This window comes from Octopus bimaculoides, chromosome 3 (assembly GCF_001194135.2).
Source record: "Octopus bimaculoides isolate UCB-OBI-ISO-001 chromosome 3, ASM119413v2, whole genome shotgun sequence".
Taxonomy (NCBI): domain Eukaryota; kingdom Metazoa; phylum Mollusca; class Cephalopoda; order Octopoda; family Octopodidae; genus Octopus; species Octopus bimaculoides.
Genome location: NC_068983.1, coordinates 135,553,978 through 135,565,623, shown reverse-complemented (window position 1 = coordinate 135,565,623; position 11,646 = coordinate 135,553,978). Strand labels below are relative to the sequence as shown.

Genomic DNA, 11,646 nt, shown 5'->3' with positions numbered 1-11,646 from the left:
ATATATATATATATATAGTTGTATTAGGTATATAGTTAAGCCATTATTTCAAAATAGTGAAAACAGTAATATTGATTTGATATGAAGATTTAAATCTTACAGATTTTGGATGTTATAAAACCTAACAAAAAGGCCAAACCTTGATATGCTAAGTTTGGCTATAATGCTGAAATGTGTGTGCTATCCACCATATTGTAATAATTTCAGTACATTATTATTAAGGTGGAGGTGGCAAGCTAGTACAATTGTTACCACATCTGACAAAATGCTTAAGAATATATTTCCCAGTTCTTTTCATTGAGTTCAAATTCTGTCAAGGTCAATGATACTTTTCATCCTTTTTAAATAATGTACTTGTTTATTTTAGAATGACATTGTGGGGTAGGTGTGAGAGGCTGAATATGGCCAGCCACAACATAAAACAGGCAGAATATTTGGGCCAGATATGGCCAGCTTAAATGCTAAAGAGTTAATTTTTATCTACAACACATTTTCACTTTTCTTCTACTTTTCTCTTTTGCACTTAGCACTTGGTAAGTCATCAAGTGTCTTTGATAAATGACTGAAGATAGCCAATCTTGATTAAATATTTTCAAAGAATTATATTCTAGGGATGTGAATCCTAAATTAAGACCTTAAAAATTTTTCTATGTAAATACTAATTTGATAGTGAGGCCAACAAAAATCTACTGCTGGTATTTCAATCATATATCTATTTGTTACTGAGCGACTGTATTACAATTTACACCATGGTGAGTTAGTATTGCAAGGGTTAACTCTCTTCAAATATTTCAAATCAAAATGGAATTAGAAATCTTCATACTTTTTGACAAATTACTCAGGAAGAGTAGTGTTCGTGATCTCTGTAGGCTGTCCCAGACATGTGAGATTCGTGCAGTTGACAACCAGTCTGTACATCTGTAGAAAAAAATGTGGGTGAATTCTTGCAAATAGGTAAACTTTGCTAAAGGCAACTGAGTAGCAGTGTTAAACCAGGCAGCATGTTAATCCTGCAATTCATGAATTCTTGAAATAATGTGACTTTAAAGTAGACATCTTGAAAGTCTTGTTTATAAATTTCAGCCTGAGTGTTCTTAGGCAACTTTCAGTTTCCTGTTCTGTAACTATGCTGAAGCCAACAAGGATGGAATTTGTAACCAGTAAAAACATTGCTTGCTTTTCAGTGTTTGTTTACTTTTACAACAAATTTAGTCAACAAGGTAGCTTCTAGTTGGCAGTATAATTGGCACATAATATATGTAAAACTAAAAATTGACTAGCTGTCATTTATAAAGCAGTAAAGTTACTATGTTCCAGATGCTAGTACAAGAATTGCTATATATGTAGAAAACCTTTTCTATAATAAACCTAGTTACTGAAGCATATCACCATCACTATAGGCTGCTGCTAGAAAGTGTCCTACTGACCTATTTGTCAAATTGATGGGGGGGGGGTGCTTAAAAAACTTACCTGTTGATGAAGCTGCTGAATAACTGGTAGAAAGCAAACTATAGTGTATAAAGAGGAATACATTGATAGTTCAATTTATCTTTTGAGAAGATATTCTTTGCTTTTGAGTCTTTGCTCCTATTGTTGTCCTTCTTTTACGTCATAACATGAAAAAAAAAATACTAATGTTTGCTACTAACCACCAAATAGTATGTTTTAGTTTTCTGTCTTCCTTTTTCTCCTATTTCAAATACCAAAGCAACAGAGTCCAGTCATTTAACCTTTCCAAATGTTCACTGGAGTTAAATGCAGTTTCATTACCAGGATAACTAAATAGTTGGCTGTATAGAGATTCCACTTTCATAAAAAGTTTCCAGACTGAGAATATTGAAAAATCGTGATAATACAATTCTTTTAAAAGAACTCTTGCTTGCATTTGTCTAATCAAAGAGTGCTTGTCTTTTTTTTTTAATCTTATAATTCTTTAGATTGTTGTTAAGCCAATCAATTGGCAGAATTAAGTGATGGACAAATACCTTGTGGTATGTGTTTACATAGCAACTTCCTCAAGAAGAGCTTGTCAGGATTACAGGTTCTGCTTTCATTACTGGCCCTAAAGAATAACTTTCCAATTTGAGTACTGAGCCAGCAGTTTTGAGGAAGAAAGGGTTAAGCAATTACATCATACCAAGAACTTGACTGTTGAGTCAAGTAAAACCAATACTGTAGCTGTGGCTAGTGCCCCCTGATTGGCTCTTGTGCTGGTAACACATAAAAAGCACCATCTGAGCATGGCTGATGCCAGTACCTCCTGACTGGCCACCATGCCTGTGGCATGTAAAAAGCACTATCCTAACGTGATTGATGCCAGGCCCACCTGACTGGCTCCTCTGCTGGTGGCATGTAAAAAGCACCCACTACATTCTTGGAGTGGTTGGCATTAGGAAGGGCATCCAGCTGTAGAAACATTGCCAGATCAGATTGGAGCCTGATGCAGCCACTGGCTCTCCAGACCTCAGTCAAACCGTCCAGCCCATGCCAGAATGGAAAATGGACATTAAACGATGATGATGATTATTTATTAAACTCATCAATATTAATAGTTGTCTGTCATATAACATTGGTGACCATCAAATGTAGAGCTGGGATTAGTGGTAGCCTGTCCATTGAACAACCTTTTAAATTATTGTCCCCTAAATATATAACTGTACCTGTCTATTCTTTAAGATTTAGTAACTGTCTGCTTTAGTAACTATTTTTCAGTTAGTGGCTATCTGTCTACTGATTATAATTTTCTTATGTGATCCCCATTCATTGTCTTTGTTGTTAGCTAACATCTGTTGTTTTGTTCTTTATTTTTAAACTAAGACTAGTATATTTCTCTTTAGAATTAATGTTATGTTTCAATCCAGCTCTAATAGTTTCCATCTAATAGCTCTCTAGGTATATCCTCATTTGAGACATCATTAGTCTGTTTCAAATGTTAATCCAAATAATTAATAGAACAAGAATAAGTATGTGATTGAGTCACTTTGTAGCCATGTTTCTATGCAAAATCCTACTGTGCAGTACCTTGGTCAAGTGGCTTTTTCTGTAGCCACAAGTTGACAAATAGCATGTGAGTGAAACTTGGTTTACAAAAATTGCAGAAGTCTACCATCTATATATATATTTATATGTAGTGTGTGTGTGTGCCAGTGTAAAAATACCATGTAATACTTACATTCCTAAAGGAACATAACTTATAGGTACGCTTAGTTATTCAATAACTAGAGATTGATTAAATAACAGGCTATGGTCAATATAATTTAAAATTCCTTGAAGCTGGTGCTCAACATGGCTGCAGTCAAGTGACAGAAACCAGTAAAGCAAAGGATTAGTCAAAGTTGATACATCTTTGAAGCATAAGTTCCTACCATTTCACTTCATTTGTTTTCAGGTGGGTGGGGGAGGATGGAATTACTAACTACAATTATCATCTTTACAGCTTTTATAGTTACATCATTGGCAAAAGTAATTCCAACATCCTACTGTGTACTATTGCATTTCTCTTGCTCGTAATTTCCTTGCCTCATATAAATTCCAAGGTTTTATGCCTGTATAAAAAAAATTCATTAATTGGTCTGTTCACATTTATTAATTTGAACAGCCATTAGCATACATATTTCTTTCGAGACCACCCTTGATCCTATAAAACAACTCACCAGAGATTTTACATGATCCAACTTCGAATTGCTCATAATATTTATGTTGAAATCTTCACTAAATCTCATTACAACACAAGATATTTTAATTGATAAAGTTCTATTATAGTTCTATGTAAGAAACTTCTATTTAATTATAATCTAAACAGCAACATAATATAGCATTAAATTTACTCATTTTCTTGATTTTAAAAATTAATTGAAAACACAGGCAGTTTGATTTTGTTAAGGACATATCTTTATATATATGTGATCAAGATACATGGACAGCTAATGTATTGCAGTTTTATCCTATACACGACCAGACTAGATAGACATTAAAATGCTGATCATGTTAATCAAGAGTATCTTAACTATTATCTATATGGCTTTAATTGCAGAAAATTAATCTGGGTTGATTAGTGAAAAACAACAACAATCAACATTTCTTACAAGCCTATATAATATGTAGTTAAAGTGACATTTGCTACCACACTCAATAACTTATTTTTTCATGCATCCATTGTTTTGTATACAGTTAGTTTGACATGCATGAAGATGCATAGCCTAGCAGTCAGGGTATTGCACGAATGGTCAGGAGTCATGGGTTTAATTCCTGGGTCCACACTTCAAGGCAACATGAACAAGACACTTCATTTCATGTTGTTTCAGTCTATTCAGCTGAAATGAATATCAGCCAACTGATGGTGCAGCTTTCCTCCCTTCCAACTGACACAGCCTAAGTACCTAAAACAGTTAGTGAAAGTATAGTAAGGTCCCTTGCTCTGTCTTTATTAAAATACTATCAAAGACCATAATGCAATAACTTTTGAAGCAATACAGTACATTTTAAATTTAGAATTGATTTTAAATATAATTTATTTACCTAAGTTTTAACATCATCATCTTTGAAAGAGTCACCTTGCACAGCAATACACCAGTCCCAGCATTCCTGCCACTTTTGGAATCTGGCCTGGAAGTCATTTTCCATAAGCAAGTCAAGGACCTTCTGTGATTCACACTTGTTCCTGACAACAGTGTTAAAACAGCAACCTTTGAGCTACATTTTCATCTTAAGGAAGAGATGGAAGTCGACAGGTGCTAAATTTGGTAAATAGGACAGGTGTAGAAGTGATACCATGTTGTTTTTGGTGAGAAACTCACAAGTGGAGAGAGTTCAATGACAGGGTGCACTGTCCTCAGGAAGAATCCAATTCTTCGTGCTCTACAGATCCAGTCGCTTTCAATGAACGTCCTCCCTCAAATGCTTCCACACATCGTTGGTTATCTTTCGATCCTCATGCAGAAACTGATGAATTTTCTTTACAGTAACGGGTGATGCTCATGGCAGGTCTTCCATATCGCTCATTGTCTTCCAGGGATGTTCTTCTGCTTTTGAAGCACCTGTGCCACTCAAAATCAATGAGTACGACCCATTGCCTTGTCCCATAAGCTTGCCAAAGCATGCTCAATGTCTCTGAAGCAGACTTCCCAAGTCTGATGCAAAATTTCCTGTTTGCTCTTTGTTCCAGTTTCCTGTCCATGACGGAACGGAAACTGCAGACTGCTGCATATACATGATCACAAAAACACAAATTTCACAACTTAGGAAGTAAACAGAAAGAGCTCACTCAGCACACTGTCTCATGATGGTCACTGCTAGCTCTTACTGCACCCACAACTGTGTGCTACCATCTGTTGGTATGCTACAGAACTAGTCCAGGAAATTTTTGATACCACCTTGTACATCAGTATGATCCAGTCCCTTTGTACTGCACTTTTAGACTATTATTATTGTCTCCTAGCTATTTCAGTCGCAGCCATGTTAGCAATATTATTACTCAAGAACACTGAATTGACAGAATCATTAGCACATCTAAGTACCTGAAGTCATTAAAATAGGTAATAGGGTCTATATAATCTACTATATTCCAAATTTGTGTTTTGTACCTATACTGGAAATAAATATGCATTTTATATTGGTAATTTTTCTTTTAATTTGTTCTACTAGAAAGAATTTCTTACCTTTTACTTTATATATATATATATATATATAAAAAATCAAATGTACTTCTATTTAGTTTATATTTAACTTTTTTACTTCTACCGAGATTAAATAAGTTTTCAGTGAATTATTTTAGAAATATCTTCACTGAAGTTATAATATCAAAATGTGCTGTATAGAATTGAATAGATACTTATCAATTCTTAGTTCCATTTTAAGCTTTACTTTTCATATATGTAAACTACTGAATAGACCAATATTAAGTCTTATTCAATGTATCAGAATTTATAGTTAGTATTTATGCTTAGTATCATAGCAAGTTGCTATGGTTTCTTCAGATAGAACTCTTATTTATTTATTTGTATATTTCCAATACAGATTAGTAGTTGTCTAATATTCAGACAAAATTATCAGTAACAATTTGACATCGACTTTTATTAAATTCACTGATAAAATGTTGAATCAGGAAATGTAAAAGGAATGAGCTCAGTACAAAGCTCATAAAAATAATATACCAGAATTATATTTTTGTTTAAAAGTTTTAGCTAAAATTTCAAAGTTATTTAATTATATATTATAATTAGATTACTGGCTTATTTTAATACAATGAAATCCGAGATTCCCACAATAGTTTCAACTTCTTATCAGTAGTTGCTTAAAGTTTGGAATATTTTCCACAAATTTCTACTAATTTAGGATTAAAATAAAATGTTTGCATTTGGCACTTTGTAGTTTTCTAATTTACTAACACATACATAATTATAACAGATTTTTGTTATATTGTTGCCATAAATTATCTTTTTCACAGATTTAATCTCTTTTCACTATAAAGCTTGCAAATCTGTTGCTGTAGCTTCCTTGTTCTTTACCATCTGCATTCAGTGTTCTGCTCTCAGTTATCATTAAATTTTAGAAACACTTTACATCATTTCTAAAGGACTGAAATTCTTGATATTCATGCATGCTTCAAATGTATATTTTCTAGATATGAACTTTTTTTTTTTTTTTTTTTTTTGGCTTCTGCATGGTTTCCCCCCCCCCTCTCTCTCTCTCTCAATATTCCCTAATTAAACCTGTGATATTGAAATTAAAATTTTCATGTGTGTTACATTGTGGAACAAAAGAGCTGTTTGACTGATTGGTAAAGAATCCCTTACTACTTGTTTCACTCATCTCTACCCTTCTCACTTGCAATACTCTGGACTAAGTACTTTAGCTGATTATTTGTCCTTAAAACAGCAGCTCCTTTGGAATTCTCTTCTTAACCAATTTTCATTCTACTAGATTCAGTTTGTAAAATTTAAAATGAACGTTAGCTGCATTGCCACTTAAGCAGAGAAAAAGCTTTGTGGTAACTACTTCTATAAATATATAAATTTTGTGTGTGTATGTGTGCACACCCCTATACATATGTGTATGTATATTCAAGCGGTATCCTTTTATATGGCTATTTGTTTGCTAGTTTATTAGAAGCCTTGTCTAATTTAAATTCCAAAATTTGTAGGATGTTTGATCAATCAGTTGTTTTTCCCAAAATACAGTTCTTTAACTTCATGTAACTTGTGTGCCAGTAAGTATAAAGTTTAACCTTTTAGCATTTAAACCAGCCATATCCAGCCCACATATTCAACCTGTCTTATGTTTGAACTAGCCAGATCTGGCCTCTCACATCTAACCTACAATGACTTTCTAAAAATAAACAATCACATCATAGCAATGCCAAGCTATGAGATGGTACATGATTGATTTCAAAACAATGTGAATAAACAAACATTACATTAGACAGAGTGATCTAAATGCTAAAGGGTTAAAGAAATATGTTTATATTTTGTATTAATGAGAATAAGAAAATATGATTGTATGCCTGCTCAGATTAAGTGAATTTGCTGTCTGATCCTTAAATTTGGACTTTGTAGGGAGTAGCAAAGTATCTCCTCTATAGTAAAACACAAGGAAGAACAAAGATACCAAGCAGAAAACAACATACTCCCAGAAAAACACTTGTAAATAGATACAGCAAAGAAAATAGCTTTTCAATAAACTACCGTCTGCCTCAATGATAGCTCCGCAACCACAGAAGCAGTTGCATTCTAGAGCAAGGTGATTCTATCCATGTCCACAGGAGCAACTCCGAAGTCCCTGGCATCAAAGAGCTGTCCCTTCCTCCCATATTTGAACTTTTGATGCAACATTCCAAGGGATCACATGGTCACATTGATCTCTGAAGTTTTGCTAAGCATGAACTGTTGGTTAGTTTGTCGTCTGGTTATCTAGAGCTGTTTGATACTGGCCTTCATTGATCCTCCAGTATTATTGTTGATATCTTAACTACTGAGGATATTTTTCTCTTGGTCATAGCTGACACATCTCCTACCAGAGGCCTACAACCCTTTTCTATTCCTCAACAAGAAGGACCTGACCTTATTCAAGAAGACCGTACACAATAACCAGCAGTTAATGGCACTAGCATGGCATGCCATTTTTCTTTTTTGTATCATAATGGAAACTGCTGTTTGATACTATTGAATTGATATGTCTAAGACTTGAAAAAGTTACAATTTGGTGCATGTTGCATAACATTGTTAGGTCATCTATTTATGACCCACTAAAATTTGTTCACCCTGTATATATTACACACACGTGTGTTTGTAAATGGTTATGTAACCAAGAGATTAGTATATAGTCTTGTGATTAGGTTGTTAGGCTTATGATTGTAAGGTTGTGGCTTTGATTCCTAAACCAGGTAGTGCATTATGTCCTTGACTAAGGCACTTTATTTCATACTGTAACAGTTCATTATCCTTCCAGCTATCATATCCTTAATGTTTCGTCAATGGTGGAAGTTTCAAGATGCAGTCCATGTCTGCTCACAACTATAAGGGCACCTAAAACAACCATCAAAAACATGGCACAAGCTATCTTGACCATAAGCATGACCAAGAGGTTAAGAACTTATCTTCTAAATCCCACTGTATTGTATTCTGAGTTGTAGTTTTCTTGCATAGCCTCAGATATTGTTTTCTCTCCACTTACATTTATTTCCTGCAGATTTTATGGTTGGGCATTGGCTGCATTAATGCTCTCAGTCTGGGTACCTTGTAAAAAGGTTATGTACTGTGTTCCCCTTGCCTCGCAATGTATGTGTACCGTATCATCCATTTCCTATCTCTAACCATCTCTCACTCTTCTATACACCCTTGCGACCTCTAGCCACCTACACTTCCTGTTCTTCTCTCTCCACTCATCTCATCTTGAAAGTCCGTTCTGACACCTCATCACTATTTTTATCTCTTTCCAGCCCCACTCTGGTTACTCCCTTTCTTCCATAATATGAATAACCATTTAGCTCTTCTACTCCTCTACAGAAGGAGCCAGTTCTGTTCTGGTCCTTTCTTTCACACTTTAATTTCTCTCTCCTATCTATAAAGTTGTCTTCCTCTCTATTGTAGCCCCCCCCCTCCCACACACACACACACTTGGATCTTAGTCTTGCAGACTGCATGGCAACCTCACTAACGCTGGTGCCATGAAAATAGCACCCAATATGCACTATAAAATGGTTGGCATTAAGAAGGGCATTCAACCATAAAAACCATGATAAAACGGGCATTGGAGCATGCATAGTCTTCAGACCCATCAGATCCTGTCAAACTGTCCAACCCATGTCAGCACAGAATACAGATATCAAATGGTAATGATGGAGATGATGTTGTTGTTTATTTCATTTTACATTTATTTTTCCATGCTTGCATGTGTGTGATAGGTTTATCCATTATCTTCTTTATGTGGTTTATCCTCCTCTGCTCAGCCTTCATCGCTTCTCATATCATCTTGTTCCACAGAGTCCTTCTATTTGGATTGACTATCATCTTTTATATGTGTCTATACAGATACAATTTCTTGAACACTGCAGTTGATCATACTCAGTTCATTTTGCTCCAACTTTCATATGCACTAATATTACATATCCTGCAGAGCCTATTCACTTTATCTGTTCTTCCTTTTGCACATCAAGGACCATGTTTCTCCCCCAAGCATTTTTGCGCAGTCTATTCTTCACAAAAATTAGTACATTCAACATCTGCACTCCTTAAGATTCAGGATAGGGTAAATTCAGTGTTTATGCAGAAGCTTAGATAACAAGAGTATGACTGCTTGACTATTAACTAGGAATATTCTTGTCAGAATGACTGCATATTCTGAAACAGCTAGAGAAAAATCAAGGAGTAAACTCCCTTGCTAATGAAAAGTTAGCCGAGTTGTCCCCCTTACAACTTAATCCTAACTTTACATTTTAGCAGTGATTTTAGGGCATCAACTTCAAGCAATTTCTATATGACTACTTTGTTATCAGTGGGAAGGTGCCTTACTAACAACTGACCTTTTGAAGTCACATGCAGGTAAAACTTCATTCAAGGCGGACAACTGAATAATTACATGTCTTTTCATGTTTAAGAAACTTCAAGTAATGGACATTTGAGTGAGCAACAGCTCACATGCAAATTTAGGCTGTACAATGTATTTAGTGGTCTTTTGATTGTCATGCATGACAGGCTTCTTTCAGTTTCTGCTGACAGAGCTGCTCAAAAGGGACCACCTGAAACCAAATAATTGGAGAAGTTTTCATTTTGAATTAAAGAGTCATTTATAATATTCATTTTTAGTGTTCAGAGAAAATGGTTCAAAAAGGCCACCTTAAAACCTGGGGACAGGACATGTGTATGCACACACACACTCTCACTCATTCTGTCTCCCCTCTGATGTGGTATACTGGAATAAAATGTGCTTCAATAAGTTTAGAACACTATCATATGTTAAAAGAAACAGCAGATAAGGCAATAGACAGGGTTAACAATTGGAACATGGTTAACAATTGTATAGCATTGTAAGTATTCAATAAATTAGCTAGAAAATTTTGTAACTGGTAGAATTAAATACTAATTTCTGTGAATGTACCCCTGAAATGAATGAACGACATGAATCGTAAGGTACCATCAGTCAAACTTTTCTTCCTGAAATTTAAATCCCATTATTATCTGTAATGTTTCCTAATCATTTCAGTAACTATTGTTATTAGAAGACACCTTATAAGGAAAAGGTGAATGAATTAATTAGTTGTGTAATTCATATCAGTTGAGCATTTTACCAGATTTATTATGTTAAGCTCTCATCCAATTTTCTCAAATAAATCATACCTAACACAGAAACAGCTACTGATTGAACCCAACATTCAGCTGTAACCATTCTCTCTTTACTGTTGACTATTTTGAAATTAGCTGCATTATCTGAATAATTATGATGATATCTCCTTGTTGACTCAATGTGTGTGTGTTTCTTGTTTTGAATTAGCTTAATCTATTTTTATTGTGCTTTGCTAAAATGTTAAAGACTTCTGTGAATGAGATTCATATATTTTAAAATTGACTTATTTTAATGGAAATACAAGTCTCAAATAACCATCCATTGAAAATGGCTTGGAACATATCTCTTAATTATGGGCAGTGCCTTAGTAAATTTCATATCTGAATACAAAGTCTTAATGAATAAAATTTAGAATTTAAAAGTAGAGTTTTCTTTATTATTGCAATTTCACTTTTATTGAGATGTATGTCAAATTCAGTAAAATGCATGACCTATTCTCTCACTATTATATCAATTAATTGGAAATGTTGTGTGTGTGTGTGTGTGTGTAGTATCAATAAGTACAGTGATTTATTCTGTTATCAAACACATCCCCTCAGTTTAGCCTAAAATACTTAAACAGCTTGAGTGCAGGTTTTCCTACATTATGACTGGTTGAATGCTATCTTTTTGTTCATTAAATCTAAAATTTTAATGGGCAAGAATACCCAGTAATTATGATTTAAATGGAAGTCTCTTTATAAAGTTTTGACTGGAAGTATGAGTGTACCTTATAGTAAGTCTATAATCAATCAAACATCTCTTTTCCCTTGTTTTCCCACATTAATGTATTTAGTTAAAAATGATTTTTTTTTTTTTTTTTTTTTT

The 11,646-nt window shown here is 34.3% G+C and overlaps 1 protein-coding gene across 3 annotated transcripts in view; it reads left to right on the top strand.

The window, feature by feature from the left end:
• The window catches only part of LOC106872004 (GTPase HRas), a 154,207-nt gene that overhangs the window by 131,439 nt on the left and 11,122 nt on the right, over positions 1 to 11,646 (top strand). The gene's annotated exons all lie outside the window — the stretch shown is intronic.